The sequence below is a fragment of the Teleopsis dalmanni genome, chromosome 1 (genome assembly GCF_002237135.1).
Source record: "Teleopsis dalmanni isolate 2A chromosome 1, ASM223713v2, whole genome shotgun sequence".
Lineage (NCBI taxonomy): Eukaryota > Metazoa > Arthropoda > Insecta > Diptera > Diopsidae > Teleopsis > Teleopsis dalmanni.
In genome coordinates this window covers 94,926,939-94,934,844 of record NC_051846.1, presented here as the reverse complement: position 1 = coordinate 94,934,844, position 7,906 = coordinate 94,926,939, and the positions used below count along the sequence as shown (strand labels likewise).

Here is a 7,906-nt window from a genome sequence, read left to right as displayed (position 1 = left end):
TGCAGTTTTTCGTCACATTTGTATACAAATTAAATTTTTAGTTGGATGCGGTACCGATGAACACCTGTTTTTGGTTTTCCTACGAATATAATAGCACAAAACTGCTTTTTACCAAGAATTACAAATGATAAAACTTTTTTTAAAGAGTTTCCTGCCAGAAAACCAAAAATCTGTCAAAATCTTAAAGATATAGAAATTTTAATAAATAATAAATTTATTCGATCTCTTAGTTCGATACCTTAACTTTCTTATCATTTAAGAAGCTAACCTACATTTTATCTATAGACCAAAATCAAAAGAAATTAAAATAACTTTTTCTACTAAACCAAAAAATAATAATTACAAAACAATGGTAATTAAATTAACTTATTTATAAAACAACCATGTTATTCTCACGTTTACATATGTTTTTAATATATGCATTGACAATCTTTAAAATTACCTACAAAATTTAATTTACATCTCAATATAAACAGAATTATAATTTGCAACATTTTTGTCGCATACGGGCATTATTCAATTCAATATAATTTATTTTTAACTGCATGTTCGTTTGCGGCGACCTTGCGGTAATTTGGTTACTTGCAGTGGAAAAAGTAAGAAGTTGCACGCAATGTTCACGGTATATGCAAGCAAGGTAGAATGCACTGTACACTATGACCTAATGTTCCCCATTAAACTGACTAAACGCTCCTTGCATGTACATATTTTTACCGCAAGTGTGCACCCAGGCTTCTTCTCTTCTTGGCACCGTACAGTGCCTCTTCGTCACTGTACTTTATTTTAATCTAGGGAATAATGAAGCTGTTCGTTTAAATAAATGATTGATACATAAATGTAAATATAAAACACAACTTAGAAACCTTAATTATTAAAGTTTTTAAACACAAATCTTAAATAAAACCCTTATTAATCGTTTTAGATTAATAATATATATATTCATAACATGGTTACAGTGATTAAGTTTAGACTCCACCGTCACAGTTAAAAAAGAATATTATTGTAAGGAAGCAATTATATCATCTTATTACACAGCTTTGCGTTTATTTGAAAAAGTTTTTACATGTTGTTGCTAGTAGCAGTTTTGATAATAAAAAGAAAAGCTTAAAGTTTGTGTGTGACAACTCTATTGTTTAATCAATTCTTAATTGCAAAACTTTTTTAACTGCAATAATGATCATTTCTTTCTGATACGATTCGAAAAATATATTAATATGAAATAGATTGGTTAAAAAAATTTATGAATGTGAGAGCATTTTTTGAGAGAAGAAATTTGGTTTTATAACTGTAAAACGGTAAAAGCTCGAGAGAATCATGATTGTATGGATCTCATATTTTATTTCAATCCATTCAAACTTTTGCTGCTTGCTTTAAGACTTGTGTTAACATTCTTTCTTACATGTCAACGTAACACGTTATCTCTTCAAAATAATTGAAAGAAATGTATAAGACAGTATAAGTGATAGTAAATGTGTATATGTGTGTCTCTCCAGTTCCGGCTGTTTAAACTCACATTCAAGTTTGAATGGGAACATTGAATGCATATGCAAATACAAATCTGAAGATAGATTTATTTTTGGTTTTTATTTAATAGTTTAAAGTAGATATGTGTATTAATTTGTCAATGTATTCAATAATTTACTCAAGCTTTAGGAAAATAATTTCCTTGAGCACAATTCAGTTATTGGTAGCTCTTTTTGAGTTCACAACTTAGAAATGGCAACAGGTTGCTTTAGACTTACGCATGCATGTGTGAGTATTTTTTAAAAAAGAGAAACCGGCATGCAATAACCGGTTAACAGTGATATGCAATGAGTGTGTAGAGTACAAGAGATAAAAATTATAGTAAGAAAAATTTGTTGTGGCCTAACACATTCGAATCCGTAACTTCTTAGTTTTATTTTCTTTCTGGAAGAATCAGTTTATATAGTGTCTATAATAATTTATATTAGAAATGACAAAATGTTCATTCAGCTCCGCATTGCTTTTTAATGCGGTGGAGGTGCGGATTAATGTTGAAGTTATTTATTATAAATGCAGTATGTAAACATATATGTAGTAGATCTTCATATGTACATGCGCATATTTAAAGAAACATACATACATAAATGTACGTATACGAATACAAATATTTGCAGTTAAGAAACTTTAACACATCAGCGTTTTGATATTGAATTCGTAATATTTTATAGTACTGACGTGTAAACAAGTAATAACAACCAAAAAATTTTTAAATATTTAAATAGATAATTTAGTGAAATAAATTAATTTCTTTTCAGCGAGAAGAAACCGATAAAAAAGCTTATCAGTGTCATGCAATATATTTTATAAAGAGAAGAAACAAAAAATAGTGTGACGTAGTGAAAGCATTTTTATATATATACACGTCGATCACAAGTTTTGCTATTAAACTTCTTTATGTATATAATGGAATCATTTTATGATAGTGATTTAAAGGATGTTTGGGATTCTGATTTAGACTCAGTAAGTGTTATTTGTATGCATATTTAATTTTAAGATAAATATTTAATGCACACATTTAAATTTACGAATGGAAAGGAAAAATAGTCTGCTAACTTTTTAACAATTTCAAATTTTAATTTTTCAATACCCAATAATTCAGTTGTAATTTATGTAGAAAATTGTTATAATTGTTTGTGTTAAGAACTATTTTTTTAAGTTTTTTAAAAATGTAGAATTTAAAAAAAAATGTGATGTATAAAGAAACTCAAATTTTTAAGATAAGAAATGTCAGCACTTTGAAGATTTTATTTAAGAATTTTAAAATGTCAATGTTATCAAAAAAATGTTCTAGAATTTACAAATTATAATTTTATTGTAATTAATTTTTATTACAATATACATTTCAAACTTGTTTCCGTGTCCATAGACTTCTAAATTCTTATTGATTTTGGTAGCTGTGTATTTTATAAATCAATTTATTTTATTTGTATAATTTTTTGTAAGCTCTTAAATTTCTTTTGTATATTATAATTGTCTGAATTTTTAATAATAAAATTATTTATATATTCGACAAATATTTATTAATTTGAGATATTGCTTTGACTTATTTAAAATATAAATTAAAAAGACAATTTATTTTCTTAGATTCCTTTTTGGTATGATTAAATTCTACAGACAACATTGCTGGTATTTGTTGTCAGTTTTATATGCTTTTAGTTTAGATAATTTAGCTACACTATTTTGTTTCTGATTAAAATTCCATTATCTATTTCGATATTTACGTGAAATGTGCATCCTGGCACATTTGTATTTCTGATTGCAGCCACTTCAAAGTGCTACACGCCTAACGCAATTACTTTTTTAAGAGTAGCTGATGTGAGGTTTAAATGAGGTTTCTTAACAACTTCAGTTAAATTGCCAATGAGAGACTATACAAAGCATATCTGTAAATTTCTTAATGTTCAAATGATAGACAAACTTTAATTTTATATAATTTATCGTTTTCGACGGTACTGGTTCAGTTATATGTTGTTTTACAATTCATTGCAAGGTTTTTTTGTGTCATTGGAAGTGGGAAGGATGTAAGTGATTACTAAGTAAGGGTACAAAAATAAACATATTTACACAGTTTGAGTAGAGAAATTTTTGTATATACTTTGTTAGTAATAGTTAGCTGGCTTTGGAACATAATATTTGAAGTGGGACGAAGGACAAAAAATCCGTTTTTTTAAGCGAAATCATAGGTATGCGTCGGACTTATTTAAATGGATTTGAATTTTTAAAGCTATGTAATCGACTTCAAACACTATGGATAATTTGAATAAAATTTTCACTTGGTAAAAATGGACATGCTTTTGTGGTATATGACTGTAATGCTTTTAAATTTTTCTGAATGATATAGGATACCGCTAAAAGGTGTTACTGTTACAGGTGTAAGGCTTAAAGTTTTATTTACGTCTGTTATCAGCTTAGCAATAGTTCGTAACGTTTCGGATACTATTGTATATTTCCTTTAACTTTTACTATTGTAAATAAAGTTTAACTGCACAGTATTAATTTTTTTAGGCTATACAACTAAGTAATTTATTTTATAAATTAATATTTGAAATAGTTTATCAACAATGTTTTTGATATGTAAACAAACACATTGTTTTGTGAACAAATTATTCTCTTCTATAATCTAAATTTTTGGTAACATGTAATAATTGACAGTGGCGTAGCTGGAATTGAACCAAAAGAAGATGAAAAAGCTTACTTAAAAATTATAGTTTTGCCTTTTTGTGTTTTCTTGTTATCTATAAATTATATTGCCAATCGGGATTCCTTCCACAAATTCGCCCGTAAACACTGGGTAGTACGAAACATTTTAGAAATAATAAACTAATTGAAATTTGCATTTGTTACTAAAAAATTTAAGATTTTTAATTTAGTGTATTAGATTTATATAGGAATATGCATTTGCTGATTTCGACAGTAAAAATATATAAAACAAACCTGTGAATAAAACGTCAATTAAATTTAAATTTCAGTATATTGTTTGGAACCTGTTATTGGGTGCGAAATATGTTTAAATGTTCTTCTCAGAACATCTTAAAGTACTAGATCTTTCTGATATAATTTTCGATAATTTGTTGGCTAGCGTCAACAGATTGAAGACTGTCCGCATGTATACAATAGTTTGCATTACCCAAAAAACAAACTCAATGATGACAAATTAATTTAGTTTATCAAAATGTGGAACCGCCCTTCCAGAAAGTTTCACACGCAACAAAAATAAAAGAGGACGTTTTGTGTGACTTCCGGTACCATCGTCTGAAATCATATATTCAATTTGAGTTATGGGCATTAAAATCCTTGTGCGCATGAGTATAACTAATTATAACACGCTATTTTTCTTAAAATACACCGATTAACAACCTGTAGCAATGCAGTATTTGCTATTGTATTATGTAAAGATTGTGGCATGGTTGCAACATAAATTGCCTTTTCCCAATATAATATTTCCACACATTATTATATAGTACAATATACATATATATAGGGCAATGCTGTGATGGCGTGATATAAGATTATAAGTTACGTAACGTAAGCCAACGTAATAATTTAAAACAACTTTATCACTACTCGAGATGGAGTCTAGGTGCCTATCGATTAATCCCAATAAACAATTCATCTTCGAATCAATAATAATGTCTCTAGAAATTAGATACCAATATAGCATAGCATATTGAATAAGTCTATTCTTTTTCCTTTCAACTCTCCAATATCAATGCCTTTTTCTAGAATTTTTGAACCAAAAAAGTTTCTGAAGTACCCGTCTGTTCTTAAGCAAGCAATCGGTATGTACTTCAATGGGTCCCACTTCTAATCCGCCATTCAAGGATAGATACCGCACTCGTCCATGGTATTTCAATTCCTCTAGTATTAATACCAGTCTTCATGAGCCCTTTTATAGTAATTCATCTACATCATCAGAGTTGTTACAAAAAAAGTTTTTGGAACTTAAAAATATGCTTTCATCATACATCTTTCTCTTTACTGATGGTTCAAAATCGATCTACTCAACCTCTTTCAGTTGTACTTCTCTCGACCGTCATTAATCATACACTCCATTCACCATTTACCTCTATTTTCTCTGCTGAGCTCAAAGCATTTTTAAATGCCGTAAACTTAGTAAAACATAAAGATACAAACTATGCCATATGTTCAGGTTTCGTAGTTGCAATAAACGCAATTAGTAACCCTCATAATACAAACGTTTACGCAATAAACATGAGATAAATAATCTCTCTAAAATTTCACAAATTTCTTATTGTCTCGGTTCCCAGTCATTACTTAATAACCGAAAACGAAATATGCAGCTAAAGATGTAGTAAAATACCGCCTAAACTACAACATATCTGAAATGAGAATTGATCTGAAATTCACAACCGGTTTTATACCCCTTACACGCAAGTAGCTCTTCAAATTTATTCGCCTACTTCTCGTACATACAAACATCTTTTTAACCATTTTTTTTTTATCCAGATGTCAGTTTTGTAACACAGACCCTACGTGAATTATCCATATCGTTTTCACTTGAGCTTAATTTTCCCATCAGGGGCAAACATTAAAAAAATAATTAACTTTCACACAACAATTAACGTATACGTTAATTCAAATTTATATGAAATATCGTTATATCAAATTTTACGATTCTGTATCATATCTATGTTTTTATTATAATTACAATCAATGTATAATGTAAATTTAGTAGCTTAAGAGGTCTTAACTCCTTGCTCTATACTATTGCTATAGTATGCATATTAATTATAAATGAATAAATAGATTATAAGTTTGTTCTTAAATTTAATCGGTATGATTAGCACTATTGTCATGAATACTCCTATGAGTAAATGAATTACAAACATCTAGTGATCAAATAAGCTGTTGAACCACCCACATTTGTTGATCAATAATTTATATATAATAATTTTGTTTTTTACGGACTTTGGTCAATAGTTAAATAATAAACTTAAAAGATTTTTTTAAAAAGTTATTTATTAAACTATTGACCAATTAGCCCGTTACAAAACCAAATTATTATTATCAATAATTTATAAAATTTCGCATTCTTTCAAAAATTAAAAATAATTTCAAAATGTTATATTTAGGAAACCTCTCAATACATTTTTTTGTTCTTGATTTTTGCAAGTGCTTTTTTCTTGATGTGCATATAAACATACAATTCACGGAATGTGAAAGCTGTACCCTCCTCTTTCACTGACTGTTTCGTAATGGCAGTGTTACTTTCCGTTAAGATCCAACTTTACTCTTTATTATTTATTTACATCATTTTTTCTAATATGATATGAATGAGTTTTTATTTATAATTTTCTGCAAATGCTTTTTTAATATTAACTCAATCTAGAATTCGAGTTCAAAATCTTTTTTAATAATGTGGAATATTTATTTATTGGTTTAATATAAAATTTGTTTATTAGTCAATTCAATATATTTGTTCCAGTTTATGGTGTCCAATGATGTCATAACTTAATATGCTGATTTCTATTATGTATTTTGATGGAGTTTGGCTGACATTAAAAGTTTTACACTTAGTGAATTGCATTGCATTTTAAATACAAGGACGATTTCAGTAATTTAAATTTGGCAAGATTTTCAATTCTTTACGCAATGACATTAAACAGGTATGTACCTGTTTTACCCACTATTCATATCATTTTAAAATAATTCTTACAAGTAAAATTGTGGCTTTCTATACTTTTCTTTTTTGTCAAAATATATCAGCACACGATAACATCGTACAAAAATATATTTGTAAATTAATATCGTTTTATATCATGTTTCCACTGCAGCTAAACTACTTATGTTAATATAATTAACGTTTTATCGTTTCCATTGGCATAATCTGATTTATGCAGCCGAAATAAATTTTATTTCACAATAAATTAATTTATTATAAAAAAATTAATAATTATTAAAAACCAAAAAATTTCTTTCTTCTAAATTTAATTAAATCATAAATCAAGTTTTTAAACATCTATTCCATATTTAATTTATGAAATCATAAAACTTTATGATTTATGACTTTTTGAACTATAGTCGCTATCCACCTGAAATAAAAAACTTCAGTCAATAATATATTACGCAAAACATTAAATATATAATTTATATATTTAATATTTTTATTTATATATGTATATCGTAATATTTTTACATATTCCATAAATAAAAACAAATATTTTATCAAATATTTACTTTTGTTTACATTTTGTTTGTATATTTTACATTAAGAACAAATGACAAATATTTAAAGTTTTGGTAATTTACCTTGTAGGAAATTTATTTTTAAGAGTTGCATTCAACATTTTTCGTCTTAAATGAGTTGATTTATCTATAACGAGCTCATTTAGATGAAAGATCTTTGTAGGATAAATTGTTC

General features: G+C 27.3%; 1 long non-coding RNA gene across 1 annotated transcript; it reads left to right on the top strand.

Annotated features, from left to right (window-relative positions):
* Positions 1-1,872: 1,872 nt before the first annotated feature.
* LOC119673078 lies at positions 1,873-7,125 on the top strand. The gene is made up of 3 exons (XR_005252001.1): positions 1,873-2,209; positions 2,280-2,484; positions 6,971-7,125. It is a non-coding gene; the product is annotated as an uncharacterized LOC119673078 (long non-coding RNA).
* Positions 7,126-7,906: the final 781 nt, after the last annotated feature.